Below are 13042 nucleotides of genomic sequence, written 5' to 3' on the forward strand. Positions count from 1 at the left end.
TCATCAAGAGGCTTTTGAGTTCCTCTTCACTTTCTGCCATAAGGGTGGTGTCATCTGCTTATCTGAGGTTACTGATATTTCTCTCGGCAATTTTGATTCCAGCTTGTGTTTCTTCCAGTCCAGTGTTTCTCATGATGTACTCTGCATAGAAGTTAAATAAGCAGGGTGACAATATTCAGCCTCGAGGTACTCCTTTTCCTATTTGGAACCAGTCTGTTGTTCCATGTCCAGTTCTAACTGTTGCTTCCTGACCTGCATACAGATTTCTCAAGAGGCAGGTCAGGTGGTCTGGTATTCCCATCTCTTTCAGAATTTTCCACAGTTTATTGTGATCCACACAGTCAAAGGCTTTGGCATAGTCAATCAAGCAGAAATAGATGTTTTTCTGGAACTCTCTTGCTTTTTCCACGATCCAGCGGATGTTGGCAATTTGAGCTCTAGTTCTTCTGCCTTTTCTAAAACCAGCTTGAACATCAGGAAGTTCACGGTTCATGTATTGCTGAAGCCTGGCTTGGAGGATTTTGAGCATTATTTTACTAGCGTGTGAGATGAGTGTGATTCTGTGGTAGTTTGAGCATTTTTTGGCATTGCCTTTCTTTGGGATTGGAATAAAAACTGACCTTTTCCAGTCCTGTGGCCACTGCTGAGTTTTCCAAATTTGCTGGCATATTGAGTGCAGCACTTTCACAGCATCATCTTCTAGGATTTGAAATAGCTCAACTGGAATTCTATCACCTCCACTAGCATTGTTCGTAGTGATGTTTTCTAAGGCCCACTTGACTTCACATTCCAGGATGTCTGTCAGTGATCACACCATCGTGATTATCTGGGTCGTGAAGGTCTTTTTTGTACAGTTCTCTGTGTATTCTTGCCACCTCTTCTTAATATCTTCTGCTTCTGTTAGGTCCATACCATTTCTGTCCTTTTTTGAGCCCATCTTTGCATGAAATGTTCCCTTGGTATCTCTAATTTTCTTAATGAGATCTCTAGTCTTTCCTATTCTGTTGTTTTCCTCTATTTCTTTGCATTGATCACTGAAGAAGGCTTTCTTATCTCTTCTTGCTATTCTTTGGAACTCTGCATTCAGATGCTGTATCTTTCCTTTTCTCCTTTGCTTTTTGCTTCTCTTGTTTTCACAGCTATTTGTAAGGCCTCCCCAGACAGCCATTTTGCTTTTTGCATTTCTTTTCCATAGGGATGGTCTTGATCCCTGTCTCCTGTACAATGTCACGAACCTCATTCCATAGTTCATCAGGCACTCTATCTATCAGATCTAGGCCCTTAAATCTATTTCTCACTTCCACTGTATAATCATAAGGGATTTGATTTAGATCATACCTGAATGGTCTAGTGGTTTTCCCTACTTTTTTCAATTTAAGTCTGAATCTGGCAACAAGGAGTTCATGATCTGAGCCACAGTCAGCTCCTGGTCTTGTTTTTGTTGACTGTATAGAGCTTCTCCATCTTTGGCTGCAAAGAAAAATTCCTATACACACCTATATTAGACACAGATCTCTAGAGATGGTTTTTCAGAGTGAATGTTTTGTCCACACAGAGACAGTATCAGGGAGTGCATTTTTAAAGCAATTGGTAACCTGATGCCTGTATTGATAAAATACCCTGAGTTCACTTTGAATACACCAGGGACTTTATCTGTTCTTTGTTGTTAAGACCAAACATTTTTTAGATAGTCTGAGAATAGTCATTATCTCTTTCAGAAAGAGTACAGGAATGGTTTATTCTTGGTTAATCTAAATAGATTTGACTCATGGCTAATTTTAAAATGCTGCTAAAATGTCCTTTAAATACTCAGATAAATAAAAGTGTAATTCTTAATAAAAAGCAATTTCATTTGTAAGGATGCACTACTGTGTAATTCTTTTGAAACAGTATTATTTCCTCAGCATCCATTTTCATTTTGCTTTAAATACCATTAAAATTGATTTTTTTAAAACCTTAGACACACAGAATCCTGTCATGAGGTACTTACCACACATGGCCTTATGCTTTTAATTATTATTTTGTATATCTCTGTCTCATCCCTCAACTATATTTACACTCCTTAAAGGCAGTAACAATTTCTTATACATATAATGTTTATCAGATGTCCTCAACATAGCAGGCATCTGTCAAATTTGTGTGTATTGATTGATAGTTTTGATAGTAACTTGAAACAGTCAGTCCCATTGTCAGGAATAGAAGCTCTCTCAGATTAGGTCAGTTAAGAGATAACAACAGACCACCTCACAGATATCAAGGACATAAGCAAAGCAAACCTAGACCATGCAGGCCATGGGACTGGATGTACAGGACCCAAGGCTAGGCCTTTTCTCACAGGACCCTGGGGCTTCAGGTCTTGGCTTCTACCTGTGTAGCTCCTTCTTTCTCAGTGGTTTTAGTAGACTGACTTCCTTTTTATTGTGGTATCTCTATTCTCTGAAAATACGCTCTTACATTTGCTTTGGATCTACTCAACTATTTTATTTCAAGAGCCCATTACAGCATCTAATTGGTTAAATTTTAGTGGCCCAATTCCAAATTCCACAAAGACATCATGTGATTAGGGTAGAGTTCAGCTCTAGTACAACTGGCCATGAGTAGCAAGTAGGAGGTGTGGAGGAAATCAGGTAGCATATAAACTTATTCTCTGGTAGTTATTCCCATAAATAGGGCTTCTCTGGTGGCTCAGATGGCAAAATCTGTCTGCAATGTGGGAGACCTGGGTTCTATCCCTGGGTCAGGAAGATCCCCTGGAGAAGGGAATGGCTACCCACTTCAGAAATCTTGCCTGGAGAACTCCATGGACAGAGGAGCCTGGCGAGCTACGGTCCATTAGGTCACAAAGAGTCAGACATGACTGAGCGATATTTTATCTGATAAAGTTATTCGTCTCCAAGAAATGAGGGGAACAGGTTCACTAAGAAGCGGTCATGAACAAGGAGATAACAACTGACACAGCTACTCCTGTTTATCTACTACATCCTAGAACTCAAGACAAGTATACAAAAGTTAGACATCAGAGGTAACTATGGTCTCGGGTAAACGTCTCCCTTAGTCTAGATGAGGCTTGTCATCCATGACCCTTGGGACACATCCAGCCTGTGGTCTGCTTTTGTAACAGTGAAGAACGGTCATTACATGAAGAACAGACTACAGAGATTGTAGGTGACAAACATTAAATATTTACTCATTGGCCCTTGACGGGTTAGAGTTTGCTAACTCGTGCTCAGGTGACCTTTCTTTATTCTTTATTCATTCATTTCACAAATACCCACTGAATATCTACTATGTTCTAGGCACTATTACAAGTATTGTAGATGCAGTGATGTCACAAAAGCAAGTATGGTTCCTATCTTGGAAAAGCTTAGATTCTGTTGTGGGAGAGAAGAGATCAACAGTCAGCATATACATTAACAAATAAATAGGACAATTTCAGATTATAAGTGCTATGAACACAATGAGCAGAGGAGATTAATAAAAGGGAAAAAACAAGGGAAGGAGACAGGTTGGGGAGATCCTATCTGTGGAGGTGATGTTTATGCTAAGACCTAAAAGATAGGAAAGAACCAGTCACGAGGAGGCCAGCATTACAGTCAGGGGAAAATGAGGGCAAAGTCTCTGAGGCAGATAAGAGGTTGGCTTAGTCCACGGACCTTAAACAGGCCCATGGTATGAGGGCAGAGCATGGTAGGAAATGAACTTAGATGGTAGGGAAGGGCCAACTCATCTATAGCCCTTGAAGGAAGCCACTGAAGCTGATGCAACCTCATGAAAGACATGATGTTTAAAAAACCTCTCTGGCTACCACAAGACAGAGTATAGAGAAGTAAGAGTGAGTTCTATTTAAGAGATTATTGTAACTGTTCAGGTGAGATAGGGCTATGATTTAAAGTAAAATGGTATCATGGGAATGGAGAAAACTGGATGAATTAAAATATTCTGAGGGACGTCCCTGGTGGTGCAGTGGTTGAGAATTTGCCTTGCAATGCAGGGGATGTGGATTTGATCCTTGGTCATGGAACTAAGATCCCACATGCTGCAGAGCAACTAAGCCCATGTGCCACAACTACTGAGCTCGCGTGCCACAACTACTGAGCTCGCGTGCCACAACTACTGAGCTCGCGTGCCACAACTAGAGAGTCCATGCGCCGCAACGAAAGAAATCATATGATGCAACTCAGACCCAAAATGCAGACAAATAAAATATATATATATGTATTTATATGTGTGTATACATAAAGGACAAATAATGAGACTAAAAGACTGGGTATGAAAAGAGGAAACAACATGAATCCTAGATTTCTGTTTGAGCAGCAAGGTAGATGGTATAGGTCTTGTCACCTTATCCATATTATCTCTGATAACTGAGTAATTGAGTCTCTGGAACTAAGAATCACACTTATATATTAGAAAATTTTTTTAAGTAAAAAAAAAAATTATTCTCAGTATTGAATTTTCTTAACTTTTTTTTTGTTGTTGTTGTTGTTTTTAAATTTTATTTTATTTTTAAACTTTACAATATTGTATTAGTTTTGCCAAACATCGAAATGAATCCGCCACAGGTATACCCATGCTCCCCATCCTGAACCCTCCTCCCTCCCTATACCCTCCCTCTGGGTCGTCCCAGCGCACCAGCCCCAAGCATCCAGTATCGTGCATCGAACCTGGACTGGCGACTCGTTTCATATATGATATTACACATGTTTCAATGCCACTCTCCCAAATCTCCCCACCCTCTCCCTCTCCCTCTCCCACAGAGTCCATAAGACTGATCTATACATCAGTGTCTCTTTTGCTGTCTCGTACACAGGGTTACTGTTACCATCTTTCTAAATTGAATTTTCTTAACTTTTACATGTGTTCTCTTCTACGAGGGATAACTGAACAAAAAAGCACTTCTTTAGCAAACGCCAGACTATCTACTTGGAAAACTGCAAGCAGTCTCCCCTCTTCGGAGTAACAGCCCGCGCGTGCTCTCTGAGAGGGAAGGGCCTCTCAGGGTTGCCAGTTTGCCCCTTGGTGTTGTGACTCTCTCCCTCCCTTTGGGAGATTGCTGTGAAAAGGCGGAGGACCGCGAGTCAGCAAGGCACGTCCAATAGGAGACGCCTGACCCACTCCCTCTCCCCATCAACGGCTGTGCACGGCTGTGTGCACTGAGGTTTGTTTTGAAGCATTTAAAGAGGAATGCTCAGGGGAAGCTTTAAATTTCTTTCTACTTAAAGAAGTTGAATTGTAAGACCCATCTCTTTCCCCTTAATCACCAGGTCTAGTATGAAGCCAGCCAACTTCAGAGAGTTAGTTAAAAGAAGTGACTAATGACTCAACTTTCTTCTTATCTCCCTCTCTCTTCAGGTTTGATCTCAGACACTCGGGCTGCACTTTCCAGCTCTCACAAGACCTTTTTCAATGAACTGCAGAGCCCAGGGAGCTCTGTATTTAGAGGCTGGTCCTGTACCACCATCCAACCGACTGATGGGGAACTTCAGTGTCCAGAAGCCTGGGCCATGAGTAGAGTGGAGAGTGGAAGAGTGAGTCTATACACCAGGCCTCTAGAAATGTCCGAGTCCACAGCGATGGCTGAGACATGACCCAGAATCCCTGGGAGGACTTGATCATTTTAGTTTAACAATTTGACCCCTATTATATAGAGAATCTTCTCTGAAGTTCTTCTATAAGTCTGTTTTTGTCTCTGCTCACTGACTCCTATAAGGATTTATTTTAGAAGCTTTCATGGTTATTCCCATTGTTCCAGCTTCAATGATCAAAACATCCAGGACTGCGTTTTGATTCTACCTCTTCGTAGTTATTTTATCATAAGTATTTCTGAATCTTAGAGTATATGGAGCAGTTATTAGTTACTTTCAATCCACAGATTCACTGCATAATCCCTGATTATAATTTTATTGGGCTTCCCAGGTGGCTCAGATGGTAAAGAATCTGCCTGCGATGCGGGAGACCTGGGTTTGATCCTTAGGTTGGGAAGATACCCTGGAGAAGGAACGGCTATCCACTACAGTATTCTTGCCTGGAGAATTCCATGGACAGAGGAGCCTGGCAGGCTATAGTCCATGGGGTTGCAGAGTCGGACACGACTGAGCAACTTTCACGTAACCAATTATTACTCTCTCAACAATCTTCCATCAGAGTCAGCTGTTCAAATCACACTTATTTCTAATGATGTCCACTCTCCTCCACAAACAGGGGCTCCTTCTACTCCCCTTCACCATAATTGCATGCTTCCAGGAGGTCCTTTGCCAACATCTAGTCAGATGTATCTTAAATAATGAAGTTAACAGGGGAAAATAAAGGATGGAAATAAACACACCTATTACCAGTGAACTTGTTTAACTATTTAAAAGCATATTTCAGAGTGTAAGTGTGTTGCAGCCTGTTTTGTAAAGCAGTGCTTATAAACCACTGTGTTTTCAAAACAATTTTTTCCTAGTAAGCCTGAATCAAGAAGTGGGGTTAATTTGCCAGAGTACTTTTTTGTGATAATTACAGGAATTGTAGATTAGCAAAAATGAACTGAAAAGGTTCTGAGTTAATAAAAATACACGCAAAAGTTATAATATTCAACTACATCGAGATTCCTCATGAGGAAAACATTAACCATCCCTGACAGGCCAGTTTTGAGTTCAAGCCAGTACATTAAAAACACTTAGGGAAAGACACCTTTCAAGTGACGTGTGGTCCAGCATTCCCCATAATGAAAGACACAGTTCTGTTATTCAGAGATTTGAAACAAACAGTAGATGAACTAATAAAGGATAAATTCCATGAATTAGAAGATACTTAATAAATGCTTTTTTCAGGTGATAATTATTTGCCAGCCAGGCAATATAGCTCTTTACTTCTTAAAACCAGATGTAAAATATTGTAATCTGGCACTGACCTCTAGGAACACATTACCATTTACTTCATGAACATTTGCTAAGTACCTACTGGGTGTCAGGCACCGTGCTAGGAGCAAGAGATGAAATCCCCAACATGTAACCCTGTCTAAACACTTTGCTTAGAGATCCTATGACTAGCATCACTTATGTTACTTCAGATTGGCTGAAACTATCATTCTAACTGCATGTGAGAGAACTTTGAGGATTGCAAAGGAGTGAGTCCCCTGGTCTAAAATGTAGGAGCTCCTGGCCATCAGTGTACACTACTGGCCACTTCTCAGCTGTCTTGGGAATCTCTCCAAGTTCCAGCTAATTATATAATTATATTATCTACTGAAGGGTTCTGAAGTCTTCAGCTTTGGCAAACTCACTTATAATCCCAAAAGTGGGAGAAGAAAAACACTTCCTGTGTGTTTCTGCAGAGATCTCCTGTGTTTAGCAAAAACAAAAAAAAGTAATAATAAAACAAAACAAATAAAAAACCCTTCCCAACTGGAAGGGAGGAAAGAACATTTTTGCCTTGAATTCCATTAACCACCGACTTCAGGATCCTTACTTTTTTTTCTTTGTTTGGTCATGTCAGAGATCGAACCTGCATCAGCTGCATTGGAAGCACACGGTTTCAACCACTGGACCTCCAGGGAATGCCTCATGACACACTTTCAAAGAACAGTTTTAGATTTATAGAAAGAATGGAGATGGAGGGTTTCCATAATACATGCCAACTCCACCTAACCCCCAAGTTGCCCCTATTTTTGACATATTAGTACAATAATAATTAATGAACCAATATTGATACATTATTAATATCTGAAGCCCATTCTATTTAGATATCCTTAGTTTTTACCTTGGAGAAGGCAATGGCACCCCACTCCAGTATTCTCACCTGGAAAATCCTGTGGGCGGAGGAGCCTGGTGGGCTGTAGTCCATGGGGTCGTTAAGAGTTGGACACAACTGAGCGATTTCACTTTCACTTTTCACTTTCATGCATTGGAGAAGGAAATGGCAACCCACTCCAGTGTTCTTGCCTGGAGAATCCCAGGGACAGGGGAGCCTGGTGGGCTGCCGTCTATGGGGTCGCACAGAGTCAGACATGACTGAAGTGACTTAGCAGCAGTTTTTACCTAATGGCCTTTTTGTGGTTCCAGGATACTACATTATATTATCTGTCATGTCTCCTTAGGCTCTTCTGGGATGTTAAGAGTTCCTCAGACTGTCTTTGTTTTCGATGACCTTAACAGTTTTGAGGAGTACTGATCAGGTATATTGTAGCATGCTCTTCTACTGGAATTTGTCTGATGTCTTTCTCATGATTAGCCTACGATTATGGAGTGTTGGGAAGAAGTTCACTGGGGTATAGTGATGTTCTCATCACATCATATCCAGAGTGCCTACTGTCAACCAGATTTACGACTCTTGACATGGCCCTTGATTACCTGGCTGAGATAGCATCTGTCAGGTTCCTCCACTGTAAAAGTACTCTTTTGTCATTTCTCCCCTTCCCCGTACTGTCCTCTTTGGAAAGAAGTCACTATGTGAAGCCCACACTTATGGAATGTAGAGTTATGTTCCTCCTTATTGTGTGTGGAACATCTGCATCAATTATTCGGAATTCTTCTGCATAAGAGATATGTCTCTTCTTCCCCATTTATTAATTTATTCAATAATTTATTTATATTAGTAAGAACTCGTGGATATGTATTTTGGGTTATAGTTCATTACTACAGTACCTTATTATTAAGTTGCTTGAATTGTTCCAACTTTGGCTACTGGTGACATTCTCCCTGTGTTTTGGTTTGTTTTTTGAGCACTTCATGGCCCCCCTTGCAGTCTAAGAAAGAATCTTTTATGGTCAGTCTCTTATATTGAGATTCACGCAATGGGAGAGAGACTTGTTCAGATATTTGTGTCTAGCTTCTCAGATCTTGTGAGGAAAGTGCCTATTTTCATCCAGATATAAATTGTTCCTACTCTTCACCTCCCATCCCTGCCCCTGCCTGTGCATAGAAAGGGGGTGAGGTTTATCCCTCAGTTCATGGTATGTTATTGTCACTGACACAGGTACTTTTTCTCTCTTGTTCTACTTATTTATTCTTTTTTGTTTCCATGCTTCATTCCCATTTTTCCTTCTCTCTCCCACCCAAGGAAACTATTCTAACGTAATTGATGTGTACAAGTTTGATTGTTTAAAAAGCTCTTACATGATTGTTGTTATCTTGGGAATTCCCTGGCTGTCCAGTGGTTAGGACTCGGTGCTTTTACTGCCAGGAACAGGGTTCAGTTCTTGGTCAGGGAACAAAGATCCCACAAGCTGCATGGTATGACCAAAAAAATTACTATCTTTTATAGGTACAAAGATAACATTGCAGATACATACAGAAAATGTGCCCATATTTTCAAAATTACACTGTGGACTATATTGGATCAAAGTATATGAAATCTTGAATTTGTTTTAAGATACTTTGACAAAGTAAAAATTTTAATGAAAAAAGGATAGAAGAAGCAAACATGACAAAATCTTACTAATTTTAAAATCTGGGTGATAGCTGTATGAAAGTTCTTTGTTCTATTCGTCGTACTTCTGACATATTTGAACATTTTCAGCATGAAAAAATGAAAAACAAATTCTTTCCTCCCCCTAGGTCACAGATAGTTTCCTATATTTTCTTTTATTAATTTTATAATTTCAACTTTCATGTTTAGGCCTTTAATCCATGTGGGGTTTTAGGCAGGTATCCAGTTACATTTTTTTTTTTCTCATATGATGAGTAAGTTTTCCCAAAACTATCTACTAAGTTATCTTCTCTTCATCATTTTTGTGGTACCACAAAATTAATAATAATTATAGGTACACTAATATATCTTTGTCTATTCTATTCCATTCATTAATTTGTTCTTGTGCCAATACCACCCTGTTTTTATTACTCTTTTTTAGTACAATTTAATATATTTTTACTCATTTTTATACTCTTGTTTTTAAAAGTTAGCTATTCACATGTCATTTTCATGTAAGTTTTAGGTATGGTTATCAAAAATATTTCAAGTCCTTTTTAAAAATTTAGTAGTTTAAGGTTATAATATAGATAAAATTTGAAATTTATAGATACAATTTAAAAGAACTGAAAGGTTTATAACTATTTCATATCTATTTTCCTATCATACAAAGAATGATTATATATATCTTCTATCAAAATCTGGCCAATCCATGTTGTCTATTAACAAGCTGCTGCTAAGTCACTTCAGTCGTGTCCGACTCTGTGCAACCCCATAGACGGCAGCCCACCAGGCTCCCCCGTCCCTGGGATTCTCTAGGCAAGAACACTGGAGTGGGTTGCCATTTCCTTCTCCAATGCATGAAAGTGAAAAGTGAAAGTGACGTCGCTCAGTCGTGTCTGACTCTTAGCAACCCCATGGACTGCAGCCTACCAGGCTCCTCTGTCCATGGGATTCTCCAGGTAAGAGTACTGGAGTGGGGTGCCATCGCCTTCTCCACTATTAACAAGCTAGCACTGCAGTAAAAGCACTGTAGATCTGGTTGTAAAACACTAAGTGGATGGCAAAAAATCAGAAGTCAAAGTTAGGAGAAGATATTTATTCAACTCGTAATTAGTCTAGTCTACACCAAAAAAGACTACATCCTTTGGAGGATTACATTTAAGCAGACAACACTGAGTGCATAAATGTACAATCTTTAGCACAAAAAGTCACAAGAATCTTTAAGAAGTCAACTAATCAGTGAATGGACTAATGTGTTTCTAGCACACAAAAGTGGAGAGTGAATGCATATTAGGGGTGACAAATAGAAGGTGGGCAAAGGCAGCAGAGAGAGCCAGGGCAGACAAAGTGTAAGAAGACAACAAGATTTATTGCTGCCTGAAAAAAGTAAGCTAAATAGTGTGTAAACCAGATAGCCATTTGTATGAAAAAAGGGAAGAAAAAATGTGTATTTATGTAATTTTTCTTGTATATACATAAAATATCTCTGGAAGGATACCAAAAATCTAATAGCATTTGTTGTTTGCAGGAGTGGAAATGGACTGGCTGGAATGAGAACAGAGATGGGAGAAAGACTTCTTACTGTGTACTCTTTTATATACTTTTTAATTGAACTAGGCAAATTATCTATTTAAAATTTTTCAAGTTAAAAAGTTGATGGATCAGAAAAAAAGTGTTTTATGATTATTTATAATATGGAATAGGAACAGCAGGCATGCATGCACACACATTTGTACACCTACATCAAAAGAATTTTGTTCCACTAATTCAACCACTAGTTCAACCTTACATTTGTAAGAAAAAAAGGAAGAGACCATGATAGAAGTTCCAAGTGTGTTAACAACGCCTATAAGCCACACAGAATATCCACCAATATGAACAGAACAGAACGAGGAACAAGGTATTGAAAAGGTGGGTCTAAGTCATCCTTGATGTTCTGGCGATCTTTTGAATTTTAGAGTCTGAAAGATAATTACCCACAAGCTACAATCTCAGTTTACTCTCCTGCCACTGCCACCTGCCACTAGGATGTTGGTAAAACAACTTGGTCAGTTTCTTTCTCCTCTCAGTCAGTTGAAATCTACATCCTAAGTTTAATGATGGAGTATTGATCTGTACAGTATAAGAACGGAAAATTACTCAGCTATCCCAGCAAGTTCACTGACAACCATTAAAAGGTTACAGATAGTGCACTGTAAACAACACGAGAGAGACAGATTTCTACAGCCTCACGGGAGCGAGAGCTAACAGTAAGGCTCAACAGCCTTCTTCCAGCTCATAGTCCAAATATTGTATTTTGCAGGTAATTCTTTCTCTGAGTGACAGATTATTCCTAAATTGATTTATATAGTTTTATCCTTTCTACCACTGGAGAAGGGAATGGCAAACCACTTCAGCATTCTTGCCTTGAGAAACCCATGAACAGTATGAAAAGGTAAAAAGATGAACCCCCCAGGTCATAGGTGTCCAATATGCCACCAGAGAAGAAGTGGAGAAACAGCTCCAGAAGGAATGAAGAAGCTTAGCCAAAGCAGAAACAACACTCAGTTGTGGATGTGTCTGATGGTAAAAGTAAAGTTTGATGCTGTAAAGAACAATATTGCGTAGAACCTGGAATGTTAGGTCCATGAATCAAGGTAAATTAGAAGTGGTCAAACAGGAGATGGCCAAGAATGAATATCGACATTTTAGGAATCAGTGAACTAAAATGGACGGAAATGGGACAATTTAATTCAGATGATCATTATATCCCCAGGTAGTTCTAGTGGTAAAGAACCCATCTGCCAATGCAGGAGACTTAAGACACCCCAGTTCAATCCCTGGGTTGGGAAGATGCCCTGTAGGAGGGCATGGCAACCCAGTCCAGTATTCTTGCTTGGAGAATCCTGTGGACAGAGGAGCTTGGCAGGCTATAGTCCATGGGGTTGCAAAGAGTCAGACACGGCTTAAGTGACTTACCATGCAAACACCCTAGCATGCACGTGGGTAAGAACTCCTTAGAAGAAATGGAGTAGCCATTACAGCCAACAAAAGAGGCCGAAATGTAGTACTTAGGTGCAATCTCAAAAATGACAGAATGATCTCAGTTCATTTCCAAGGAAAACCATTTAATATCACAGTAATTCAAGTCTATGCTCCAACTACTAATGCCAAAGAAGCTTAAGTTGAATGGTTCTATGAAGACCTATAAGGCCTTCTAGAACTAACACCAAAAACAGATGTCATTTTCATCAGAGGGGACTGAAATGCAAAAGCAGAAAGTCAAGAGATACTTGAAATAACAGGCAAGCTTGGCCTTGGAGTACAAAATAAGCAGGGCAAAGGCAAAGAGAATTTGGCCAAGAGAACACACTGGTCATAGCAAACACCCTATCCAACAACATAAGAGACAACTCTACACATGGACATCACCATGTGATGGTCAATACCAAAATCAGATTGTTTATATTCTTTGCAGCTGAAGATGGTGAAGCTCTATACAGTCAGCAAAAACAAGACCAGCAGCTGACTGTGGCTCAGATCATGAACTCCTTATTGCCAATCAGATCAGATCAGTACTCAGTCGTGTCTGACTTTTTGCGACCCCATGAATCGCAGCACACCAGGCCTCCCTGTCCATCACCAACTCCCAGAGTTCACTCAGACTCAC

This window comes from Bison bison, unplaced genomic scaffold (assembly GCF_000754665.1).
Source record: "Bison bison bison isolate TAMUID 2011002044 unplaced genomic scaffold, Bison_UMD1.0 scf7180017864465, whole genome shotgun sequence".
NCBI lineage: Eukaryota > Metazoa > Chordata > Mammalia > Artiodactyla > Bovidae > Bison > Bison bison.